Source organism: Narcine bancroftii, chromosome 8 (assembly GCF_036971445.1).
Source record: "Narcine bancroftii isolate sNarBan1 chromosome 8, sNarBan1.hap1, whole genome shotgun sequence".
Classification (NCBI taxonomy): domain Eukaryota; kingdom Metazoa; phylum Chordata; class Chondrichthyes; order Torpediniformes; family Narcinidae; genus Narcine; species Narcine bancroftii.
The window spans coordinates 177,633,684-177,646,564 of NC_091476.1; the positions used below are offsets into that span (position 1 = coordinate 177,633,684).

The 12,881-nt window shown below is 45.1% G+C and overlaps 1 long non-coding RNA gene across 1 annotated transcript; it reads left to right on the forward strand.

Moving 5' to 3' along the window:
* Positions 1–1,221: 1,221 nt before the first annotated feature.
* LOC138741959 (uncharacterized) lies at positions 1,222–10,141 on the forward strand. Its single transcript, XR_011343925.1, has 3 exons — positions 1,222–1,388; positions 9,695–9,923; positions 10,059–10,141. It is a non-coding gene; the product is annotated as an uncharacterized lncRNA (long non-coding RNA).
* The last annotated feature ends 2,740 nt before the right edge of the window (positions 10,142–12,881 follow it).

A 12,881-nucleotide genomic window follows, 5' to 3' on the forward strand; every position in this document is an offset into this window, starting at 1 on the left:
GAAATCAACCTGGTGAACATCCTATGCACCATCTCCAAAGCCAGTACATCCTATCTCCAGCGAGGAGAGCAGAACTGCAGGCACTACTCCAGGGGTGGCCTCACTGGTACCCTGTACAGTTGGCACAGAGCCTTAAATTCAATCCCACTCGCATTGAAGTCAATGTTCCATTTATCATCTTAATAACCTGTGGCACCTACAAACCAACCTTTTGCCATTAATGCTCAAGTACTTCCCAGACCCTCTGCCCTACAGCACATTGTAGATTTTGACCATTCAAATAATACTGACCTACTTTTTTCTTCCAAGGTGGATGACCCCACATTTATGTATAAAAAAAATCCTTAAAGTGCCACTTTTTTCTCGCACTTCAGTAACTATGGATATTTGTTATCCATCTCTCTTTTAATTACATTATCATTTAAATTTAAATTAATTCATGCTGTTGTGCAAATATTAAAATATATTTAATTTAAATTGTATCTTTATGAATTCATGTGTGTGCCTGTGTTGTGCGGTGCGGAGTGTGCATGTATATGCAACGTAATCTGGAGAAATGCTGTTTTGCGGGGCTGTGTATGCAGTCTTGAAACTTCAACTGGAACAATATATTTCATCTCTCTGCTATTCATCAGTATCTTCCACCTCTCCATCTCTCTGGTCACCCATCACCATCTTTCACCTCTCCATTTCCCCATTACTATATTCCACCTCTCCATTCTTCTGTCACCACATTCCACCTCTCTGTTCTCCCATCACTTTTTTTAACTCTCCACTGTCCCATCACCACATTCCACCTCTTCACCATACACATGAGACAAACTGGTATGGACAGAATAAATACAAGCAGGTTTTTCTACTGAGATTTGGGGGCCTGGGTTAAGGGAGAAAGGGGGGGAAATTAAAAGGAACATTGGGGAATTTCTTTACACAGTAGTGGTGTGGTAAATTCAGGGAAGAGAGCAGTGACATCTTGAAGCATATCCACAAAACAGAAGAGGAGGACCAGGAGGTGTCATAATGCTTAAAAAAGGATAAATCCCTGCAGCCTGGCCACGTGTGTCCTCGGATGTCATGGGCAGTGAGGGAGAGATTAGTAGCACCCTGGCAGCAATATTTGTATCATTGTTCCTTTTTTTTAAAAAGATTTCACTGGGGAAAAAAACTTCCCCTTAAATAAAACACCTGACTCTGATTCCTCATTCCAGGTCTTTCATTTTACTTGACACCAAGGAGAGAGAGTGTTGGTCTCCACCGACTCGACTCTAAATTACAGGACCGATCTGTGCATTCTTATACAATGAGTTCAGAATGTGTCACATGAAACCATCCATTGGCTGCCTCATGCTGAACTTTAGCAGCCATTGCAGAGCCTCTCTATTCTTGCGGTAAGTGCAATGTTTGATTTATCAATGGTCAGTGGTTTTGTGCTCAGACATTAGTTAGTGTCACAAGGCAGACTGGCAACCATTGCATTTTCCCCTCGTACCACTTCCTCTGTAAGCGAACAAACAACAAAGCTAATGCAATGTTCAAGGATCTCATTATTCCAAGCAGCTAAGAAAATGCTGCCAATTTTAAACCACAAAGGGGTTTCACAGAGGGTTAGGGATCTCCAAACCCATCCTATCCAGGCATCTGTTCAAATCTTTTAAATGTTGCAATAGTACCTGTCCTGACCACCTCCTCTGTCCCTGTTCCATTCATGCACCCACCAACCTCCGTGTTGAAGGGGCTGCATTTCAGTCACTCAGTTTTCTCCTGAGCCAGGCCAAGGTAGTCATTCTTGGATCTTGGCAGCGGGAGGTCGAGGGTTCGGCCAGTCTTTGAGTTATGCCCATGCCCGTGCCTGTGTGTCCCTGGAGAAGGAGTATTTGGTATCTACGAGTATGATGGGGGATTTCTGTGGGCACCACAGAGGTTCGAATGTGTTCTAGATGGGGATGACTGTTACAGTTTGAAGTTGAAAATAGTGTATAACTGAAGTACTGTGATATTGTATTAATGGGATTTCTTGTAACCATTGAATCAACCACCTTTATTAAAGAAAAAAACATACCTTGTTTTAAAAAAAAGTTACCCCTCAAATTCTTATCCCAAAATATCCTCTTCAATAGTTTTCCAGTACTGATGTGAGTCTCACTGGCCCATAACCTCCTAGATTATGCCTATTTCCCATCTTGAATAAAGGAACACTATATGCTGCTCTCCTGGAACTCGCCTGTCACTGGTGAGGATCCAAAGGTCTTTGTCAACACGTCAGCAATCTCCTCGTTGGCCTCTTTCAACAATAGGTCCTGAGAAAAAGGAAGTATGTCTCAGCCACAGACTAAGTTTAATGAGGAATAACTGATATTGTACCTCCACTGTGGAACAGAATGGAAGCAACACTGTTCCACTAATGGTAGTCAGCTCTGCCTCCTATTGTAGCTGAGTCAACACATCTGTTGCAACTCTCATGGGAATGTCTAATGCCAAAGTCCATTCTTGTTAGAAAGAAGAAAGAATGCCTTTGCACCAAATGCTTGATTCATTGACTCTAAAAATGCACTCTGTTTCTAGAACAGAGCTTTCAGTTCTGTGAAGCACAGGACAAAATGCTGCAGATGAATGTTAATTTAAGCAATGGCTGGAGGCAGGGAATTGGGGAGAAGGAGCAGGGACGAGATGTGGACAGAATGATTCTTTCTGATGAAATAAGATGTCAACATTTTTCTTAAATGAAGAAATGCTAGCAATACAGAATTTATTTTAGTCCCAGTTATTTTGAGAAGATTGAATTGTAAGATTACTTTTTTATTAATATAAATAGAATGTTGAAATGAACAACATTTCAACAAAAACCGAATGAGAGAATTTGGAGACATACAGACAGTGATTTAACAACTGCAGTGCAGCCACGATTGGCAAGTTTGCATGTCAGTCTTTGAGAAATTCGCTTCCATTGAACCATAGAATATTAGAGCACAGAAACAGGTTCTTTGGCCCTTCTATTCTGCACTATTATTCTGCTTTAGTCCCACTGAACTGTCCAATTTTTTCTTTAACGTGAAAATTGAGTTTTCATTTACCGATTCAACTGATGAATGTGGTGGTCAATGTGTGATGCCATAGGAGAAGAGATGTAGGGTATTTGGTATTAGATGAACAGTTCTCATCTGTATTAACTATGGAGCAAGTTGTGGAAACTCGGGAATTGTGATACTTTCAAGAGAATATTTTTGGTTTCTCACCTGCCAAAGTTATCATTGTGTCCTTGTCATCCATACTCCTGAGGGGATTACCTCCTCCTGCCCACCTTGCCTTTCACTAGAACAGAAATCTACTGTCCACCACATGCAGATGACACAAAGATTGTAGTGGGCAGCGAGGAAGGCTTTCAAAGCAGCAGAGGGATCTGGACCAGCTGGGAAAATGGGATTCGAAATGGCAGATGGCATTAAATGCAGACAAATCTGAGATGTTGCACTTTGAAATGACAAGGTAGAACATGTATGGTAAATGGTTGGGCACTGAGGAGTGATGTAGAACAGAGGGATTTGGGAATACAGATACATAATTCCCTGAAAGTGGCATCACAGGTGGATAGGATCGTAAAGAGAGCAGTTGGCATGTTGGCCTTCATGAATCCAAATATTGAGCATAGGAGTTGGAATGTTTTAGTGTAATTGTTCAAGACATTAGTGAGGCCAAATTAGGAGTATTGTGTGCAGTTTTGGTCACCCAACTACAGGAAAGATATCTGTAAGATTGAAAGAGTGTAGATTTACAAAGGTGCTTCCAGGAGTTGAAGAACTGAGTACCAGAGAAAGGTTAGACATACAAGGACTTTAGAACATCAGAAAATCATTTAAGAGGGTGAAGTCTCACAAGGCATCAGACCCTGATAATGAACCTGGCAGGTATTGAAAATCTGCACCAACAGACTAGCCAAAGTGTTCACGGACATTTTCAACCTCTCATTGCTACAGTCAGAGGTTCCCACCTGTTCCAAAAGGGCATCAACCATCCCGGTGCCCAGAAGGTGCAGAGTAAGTGGCCTCAATAACGATCAGATTATCACTCACATCTACTGTGATAAAATGCTTTGGGAGGTTGATCATGGCCAGAATTAACTTGTCCCTAAGTAAAGATCTGGACCCGCTGCAATTCACCAATCGTAACAATTATTCCATGGCAGATGCAATATTGCTGGCTTTCCACTCAGCCCTGGATCACCTAGACAACTGGAACACGTGCACCAGGTCACTTTTCATCGACTGCAGCTCAGCTTTCAACACAATTATACCCTCAGTGCTAGTCAACAAGCTCCAAACCCTGGGCCTCTGCATCTGAATCCTTGACTTCCTCATCGGAAGACCACAGTCAGAACAAATTGGAAACAATATCTCCTCCTCACTGATCATCAAGACAGGCACACCCCAAGGATGTGTGCTTAGCCCACTGCTCTACTCATTATGCACCCATGACCGTGTGGCCCGGCACAATTCCAATACCATCTACAAATTCATTGATGACACCACAGTTATCACCAGAAGTATAGACTGCAAAGAAGAAGTGTACTCAACTATCTGAGGTGGATCAGCTAGTGAGTCAACATTAGCAAAACCAAGGAGTTGATTGTGGATGGGAAGGATTTGTGTTAATATTACTTTTAAAGTTAAAATGTTATATTTCTTAGTTTTTGGGTAGACAAGGCACATTTACGTTTTACAGACACCACAGGCTTTTATACACAGAAAGCATTTTGAAAGTCAAAATGTCTGTTAAGCCATGTTCTGCTGGAAGCCTGCTTGCTAATTCAAAACTGCAATCAGTCCTAAAAGTCTTAGGATTGTTCTCCATTGCTGTGTTTGCAAGAAAGGCATTTGTTGGTTGAGCTATGCAGACGGATTGGAGTCTGGTCCACTCAAATTTCTCAGATGCTTCTAGAATATCGATGTGAAGTAACTTCAGAAGACTGTCTGCCATGATTTGTGCTTTTGAAGAAATGAAACAAAATCAGTGATGAGAAAAGATATGAATGAAAACAGAGATATCTTGAAACCAGAATGAAGTTGCCCATCCTGTGGAAGACAGGATTGAAGATACAGTAACCAGAAGAGGGACTGTTGCAGGTTACTCCTGGTCAAAGGAGAACACCGAATAAGTGGCTTTTGAAGGAGGAAGACCACTTCTGACTGTCTCTTTAAGATAGAGGGCAGCCTCATAGTGTCCTTGGAAAAGGTCACTCTGATTAAGAAAGGAAAATTGATCTTGCATTTGAAACCCAATCATTTTTAAATGGTTATCATCATGGAAGAAAATGACCGCTTCACTTTCTCTTTGGGGGAAAAAAGGATAGATTCATCATGTAGAACATAGATTCCAAAATCTCCATACAAAAGAGGAAATCAATCGTATGAAGAAACATTGCTCTGAAAACAATTCTACAAAAGAAAGTTGTGACTTTCAAGTCTGATGACTTGATGTTTTAAAATATTTCACAACTGCCTTTGAGCAACAATTTAAAGAAATCTGATACCTCGCACTCCATAATTGGTTTTGAACAGGAGTAAAGACTTTGTTTCAAGACAAAAGCTTTCTGCAACTGATCATTAAAATCATCTCTTCAGAATTAAGCTTAAACTGTAATAGTTTGGGTATTCACGCGCACGCACATATGCGCACACGCACATATGCGCACACACACACACGCACGCATTTGCCTAGTGTGGGGTCACGTAAGTGTTATTTTATAATTAATGAATCATTTAAAATGATTAATTTTGAAAATACTATTGTCATGGTTTATTATTATTACTGCTTATTTCGTGGACTTCAGGATGATTTCAAGAAGTCAGGAGAAGATGAACCACTCCTCATTGAAGGGTTAACAGTGGAAAGAGTTAAGAACTTCAAATTTCTGGGTGTCAACCTTTCTGAAGATCTGTCCTGGGGCCTCCACATTGATGCAATCATGAAGAAGGCTTACTAGCGGCTATACTTTGTGAATAGTTTGAGGAGATTTAGTATGTCACCAGTCTCGCAAATCTCCACAGATGTACCGTGGAGATCATTCTAACTGGTTTTATCACTGCCTGGTATGGAGGTGACAATGGACAGGAACAAACTGCAGGGAGATGTGAACTCAGCCAGTGCCATCATGGCTCTCAGTCTTCACTCCATCAAGGACATCTATAAGAGGTGGTGTCTCAAGAAAGCAGCCTCTATCCTCCACTCCACCATCCAGCCCATGTCCTCTTCACTCTGCTACCGTTGGGAAGGAGATACAGGACTTGAAGATGAATACACAGCTTTTTTCCCTCTGCATTCCGATTTCTGAATGGACACTGCCTCACTTTCTCTTGTTTTTGCTCTTATTTATTTTAAAATGTAATTTACAGCTATGTTTACACTGTGATGCTGCCACAAAGCAACAAATTTTGTGACCTGTTCATGACTCTGATTCCCTGGAGTGCAGAAGAATGAAGGCAGAGTTCCAACCCCTGCCTGAAAACCTCATTGCATCATTTGCTTCCTAGATTCCAGAGAGTGACATGGTTCATCATGTGCGTCAATACATGAAACTATGACACTGTGGCCATTACAGAGACATAGCTGTCTCAGAGGCAGGAATGGCTGCTCAATGTGCCGGGCTTTAAAAAGGACAGAGAGGGAGGTAAAAGGTGTACGGTGTGTTGGCTTTATTGATCATGGGACCAAGTTCAAGAGCTGTGAGGTCATCTTGCAGCAATACAAGACCTTAGTTAGACACCACGTGTTCAATTCTGGTTACCTCACTAAAGCAAGGATGTGGAGACCATAGAGAGGCTGCAGAGGAGATTTACAAGAATGTGGCCTGGTTTGGATGGTATGAATGAGATGGCCATCCCCCTGGCTGGACCACTGGACCTAGCACTGTGACACAAAAATCTATCCACAATATGCTCACAAAGAATGGAATCTAACCTGTGAAAGAGGGCCAGGTCACATTCAGAGAGAAGATTGCATTCAGGGAGTGCTGAGACAGTAAGAGAGCAACCAGGGCTCATCCCAAATGTCTTCAAGTGAAAGAAAAGGAAAAAAAAAATCAAATGTTATCTCCTTTGTGAAAGGAATGGGGGCCAGATAGCATTTGAAAATGGTAATTAGCTGGTTCAACCAAACAAGAAAAATATATGAAATCTAAGGATCAGAGAGGCACAGAGGATGGGGACAGGCCATAGACACCATCTTCTCTGCACAGAGGATGGGGACAGGCCATGGACACCATCTTCAGTGCACAGAGGATGGGGACAGGCCATGGACACCATCTTCCCTGCACAGAGGATGGGGACAGGCCATGGACACCATCTTCCCTGCACAGAGGATGGGGACAGGCCATGGACACCATCTTCCCTGCACAGAGGATGGGGACAGGCCATGGACACCATCTTCCCTGCACAGAGGATGGGGGACAGGCCATGGACACCATCTTCCCTGCACAGAGGATGGGGACAGGCCATGGACACCATCTTCCCTGCACAGAGGATGGGGACAGGCCATGGACACCATCTTCCCTGCACAGAGGATGGGGACAGGCATTGGACACCATCTTCCCTGCACAGAGGATGGGGACAGGCCATGGACAACATCTTCCCTGCACAGAGGATGGGGACAAGCCATGGACACCATCTTCCCTGCACTGAGGATGGGGACAGGCCATGGACACCATCTTCCCTGCACAGAGGATGGGGACAGGCCACGGACACCATCTTCTCTGCACAGAGGATGGGGACAGGCCATGGACACCATCTTCCCTGCACAGAGGATGGGGACAGGCCATGGACACCATCTTCCCTGCACAGAGGATGGGGACAGGCCATGGACACCATCTTCCCTGCACAGAGGATGGGGACAGGCCATGGACACCATCTTCCCTGCACAGAGGATGGGGACAGGCCATGGACACCATCTTCCCTGCACAGAGGATGGGGACAGGCCATGGACACCATCTTTCCTGCATAGAGGATGGGGATAGGCCATGGACACCATCTTCCCTGCACAGAGGATGGGGACAGGCCATGGACACCATCTTCCCTGCACAGAGGATGGGGACAGGCCATGGACACCATCTTCCCTGCACAGAGGATGGGGACAGGCCATGGACACCATCTTCCCTGCACTGAGGATGGGGACAGGCCATGGACACCATCTTCCCTGCACTGAGGATGGGGACAGGCCATGGACACCATCTTCCCTGCACTGAGGATGGGGACAGGCCATGGACACCATCTTCCCTGCACTGAGGATGGGGACAGGCCATGGACACCATCTTCCCTGCACTGAGGGTGGGGACAGGCCATGGACACCATCTTCCCTGCACTGAGGATGGGGACAGGCCATGGACACCATCTTCCCTGCACTGAGGATGGGGACAGGCCATGGACACCATCTTCCCTGCACTGAGGATGGGGACAGGCCATGGACACCATCTTCCCTGCACTGAGGATGGGGACAGGCCATGGACACCATCTTCCCTGCACTGAGGATGGGGACAGGCCATGGACACCATCTTCCCTGCATTGAGGATGGGGACAGGCCATGGACACCATCTTCCCTGCACTGAGGATGGGGACAGGCCACCTTGGACCTCAACCCTGAAACAAGTCTCTTCAATGCAGCTAAATTGGACATGGATGTCACCCCTGCAGTTTGACGAGCCACACTGTGTCACCATTGCAGTGCTGCAGTGTCTGGAACTACTTCCCCAGCGAATTTGGAGCACAGGTTAACTTTCTGCAGAACCTCTGGATTTCTGTAATACATGAGCAGATGGTAAACTGGTTGTTCCTGTCTGGGAACAAGAAACTGTCACTGGGGTCATATCATGATGTATGGAGAAGAAATGGTCTGCAGCGAGAATGTCAACCCTTTGTGTTCCCTCTGCCCACTTTCAAAGTTATCTCTCTCCTTCCGCCTTTTCTCTGCTTCCATCTCATTGACATTTCCTGCAACCAACTCCCACAGTTATCTCCTCTCACTAGTTTCTCAGCTTCACACCATTTGCTTTCAGGCCTTTTGTTTTTCAAGCAAAGTGGATTCTCCTCTCCTGTGGTCAATGAAGTTGTTTCCAACTTTTCCTCTCCAAACAGAGCAGGGACAGGGCTCCTCATGACCTCATCTTTCATTCCACTGGCCTCTGCGTTCAATGCATCATTGTCTGTCATTTCCACAAGCTGCAATTAGACATATTTACCCCTCCTCACCCATTTCCACCTTTCACAGGGATTCCTCTGTAATTCCCTTGTCTTTTTATTCCTCCCCATCCATCTCTGTGACCGCTGGTACTTTCCCCTGTAACACTTTCTCTACCCCTCCCTCTCTCTGTGTATTTAAGCTTATCATTCCCTCAGCTTTTCACTGGTAGTGATCTTCACCTCTCCATGGTCCACCAATCCCCTTCTGTCTACCTCTCCCAACCTATCCTCTGTATACTGGCCATGTCTTTGCACTCTCAGTCTTGATGAAGGATTCCAATCTGCAATGTTGGCCTTTCCTCTTCTCTACCAGATGCTGCTTGGCCTGCTGAGTTTCTCCAACAGGTTATGGCTTGGTCCAGCATCCAGCACCTGCAGACTCTGGTGCCTCAGGTGAATGGAGATCAGTTAGGGAGCAGGTCACTGCTTTTTCCAGCCTTGTCACTAACCAGAGACTTCATTGTTTGATCTAGGCCACAGGTGGTTATATCCTGATGTCGACCTCAACCAGTAGAAACCCCATACCAATTGGAGAGTTTGGTTCCCCAGGCTGGTCACAGGCAATTCTCAACCAGCTAACACAGACTGCACCCTCTCGCCCTGTAACAGAGCGAGGATTGGCTATCCATCAGAGATATCTGCAGTGGACTGCTTGAGGAAGAGGCAATGAGGAAGCCCTTGAGACCACATGAGCATTCCCAGGTGAGTGTTTTACCAAGGTGACGTAGGATGGTGTGTAGGGGACTGAGACTGAAGATGTGTGTATTTTCTTTGCTATTCTAATCAGCATCAATAAGATTGGTCTCCACAAAAGCCACCTTTCTTTTTTTTTTTCAGACAGTTTTTGACTTATGCCTAGATGTTGAAAGCCATTATCACTCTCACTTGTACTTTGAAGGGCTCAAGCCCAAAACATTGGTTAGTATTTTTATGTTGGCTCTATAAAGTTCGCTGCTTGATCTGCTAAGTTTCTCCAGCCTTATGTTTTTACATCTCTCACTCTCATCTCATTTCTCCAAGCATCACATGCTGAGGGAGTTTTACAGAGAAACCATGCCTTTGGGACAGTTCGCATTTGATTGAAGCCAACTTTGTAGACCTGTCAAAGTGGGACGAAATATTGTGTGTGGAAGTCCTGAAGACTCTGTCCATGGAACGGTGAATGCTCATGCCTTCACTGTTGGTCCTGCACCCTGTCCTAAGCCACATTAATTGACACGTACAGCTCACAGTTTAAATGGACAAAAAAAAGTGTAAGCTCAGCAAGTTTATTGCTTTGTTGGGTAAAAGCAACTTGGCAGCTCAGAATGCACTGACAGACAACCAGAGAACAACAGTTCTCCAGCCTTCAAATCTCAGGGTCAAACAAAGGAAGCTGCAGAATTCGTGATAAGTTGTCTCCTCATGTCATAACTGACTTTCCCCAGGGAAAATGCATAAAGATATTTCCCAGTTCATTATATTGATCTGAAAAATTCCAAAAGAACATTGCACAAGTTGGAATCATGTGAAAAAGGTCACCTTCTAAGAGAGCAGTGACAGATCCAAGCAACACAGAGACCAGTGTTCCAGACCAACTTTCAGCTGTCGACTTTTGTCAGCATGAAGACACATCCGGTTAGCTTCCAGGTAAGGTCAATGATCTGAACTGATACTATCTTGGTAAAATCAGTGAGGAATAGCCCTCAGAGTTGGTGTATACCAGCAGTAAAACAGCACAGATCACACACATTATGAGTCCACTAGATGAGGAGCAGAATTAGACCATTCCACTCATTGAAACTGTCACTATTCGAATCCTTCTTCACCAGCCACCTTGTCCTTTTGAGTCATCACCTGTACCCCTAGGTCTTTGTTTCACAACATCCAAGGCCCCTTACCTTTGGTCTCATATCAGAGTCCTCTTTCTCAGATATCTACCCCCTCCCCTCCTCATCCACCTATTACCTCCTATCTGTAAAGCTCTGCTCTTTCCACCCCCCCCCCCTTCCTCCTTCCCCCTTTGGCCCACTTTTTTTTTTACTCTGGAGTCTGGGTTTCCAGCATTTTTGGTTTATGCTGTTGGTTTTTCCAGTGATTTTTTTTCTGTGCTTATTCTGAGTGGTTGGTTACCATGGCCACCTGACTTTTGCAGCCTCGGACTGAAGAGAAGAAGCTCTAGCTCCTTCTCAATGCGAGAGACTTGGAAGAAAGTTGTGACACCAACGTATCCCAGTGGTTTCCCTTCCCCACCACCCCCCCCCCCTCCCAGTTCTGGGAGTTTTTCCATTTGAAGTGATAGAAGTTGTTTGGAAAAGTATTTTTTCACTGATCAGCCACAGTGCCAACATTGAAGGGTTGAACTGATGGAGCTGAACAAGTTGTCGGTAACCAAAACTCTGTCTGTGACATGTCCTGGTCCCCAGCCACCCACAAGGGAAAGGAGGGGCAGAAATAGACCGACCCACCAAAGGGGACCTACCACGTGAAGCAAGGGGAGGAATTCGAGTAACAGGTCCTTTGGACCAACCTGGACACGCCCCCCCCCCCCCTCACCCCCACATTCATCCTGCTGCCTGTGTTGGCCATATATTCCTCTAAAATCATCATGTCCAATTTTTCCTCAAATATTGCTGAAGAAATCATCCATAGAATGCCAACTGGGCCTTAGAGTTTCAGTTCCTGCTGTTGCCAACAGTCGTATTTCAGAGCAGCTCCACACGAGAGATTAAAGTATGTGAGACCAAAACCGGTCTCACAGATGGAGGAAACTCAATCTCCAATGAAAGCTTGAGGAAGAGGAGAGTTCTGAGCATTTGTGGGGTTCACACCCACTGTAACTGAAGTGCATTGTCAGGTGGTTTCCCCCTCCCCTCACTGGAAAATTTGCTCTCTGTCAAACTTCGGGGGTCTCATTAAAGAATCGGTGCAGGGAGAATGCTGCCATGCCTGCACCAGCCCCTAGCAGAGGGATTTGAAAGTGATTGTGAGAGAGATTACAGGAGTGAGCTCCTGAGAGGTACAAGATCCCAGAGTTGCAACATCTTCAGGGAGGTAAAGAAGAAATGAGTTGCTGGGTAAGAGAAGTTCCTCATAAGGAGAGACTAGGAATTAATCATGGGAAAAGTGCAGGTTTCAAACGGCATTCCATTGTACCTGTGCCCAGGAGAGAGTAGTAACTGGCTACCAACCAGTTGCCTTTCATCCATGATGTGATGAAGTGTTTTGAGAGGAAGATGTTGAAGCACCTCAGCTCCTGTCTGAGTGGTGACATGGATTCATTCCAAGTTGCCTACCACAGCAACAGGTCTATGGCAGATGCCATCTCACTGGCTCTACACAAAATCCTGGACAACAAAGATGCATATGTTAGGATGCACTTTATCAATCACCACCATCGTCCCCTCAAAACTGGTCAGCAAACTCCAAGACCTGGGCCTCAACACCCCACTGTGGAATTGGATCATGGATTTCCTCACCTCCAGACCACCATCAGTAAGGATTGGTAAGACCATCTCCTCCTCAATCTCCACCAGTATTGTGTTCTTAGCCCCCTGCTCTACTCACTTTACACCTACGGCTGTGTGGCTCAGTACGACACCAACACCATCTACGACTTTGCCGACAATACAATGTTAGTGTGTTACATAAAAGGGGTGATAGTCAGCATACAGGAGGGAG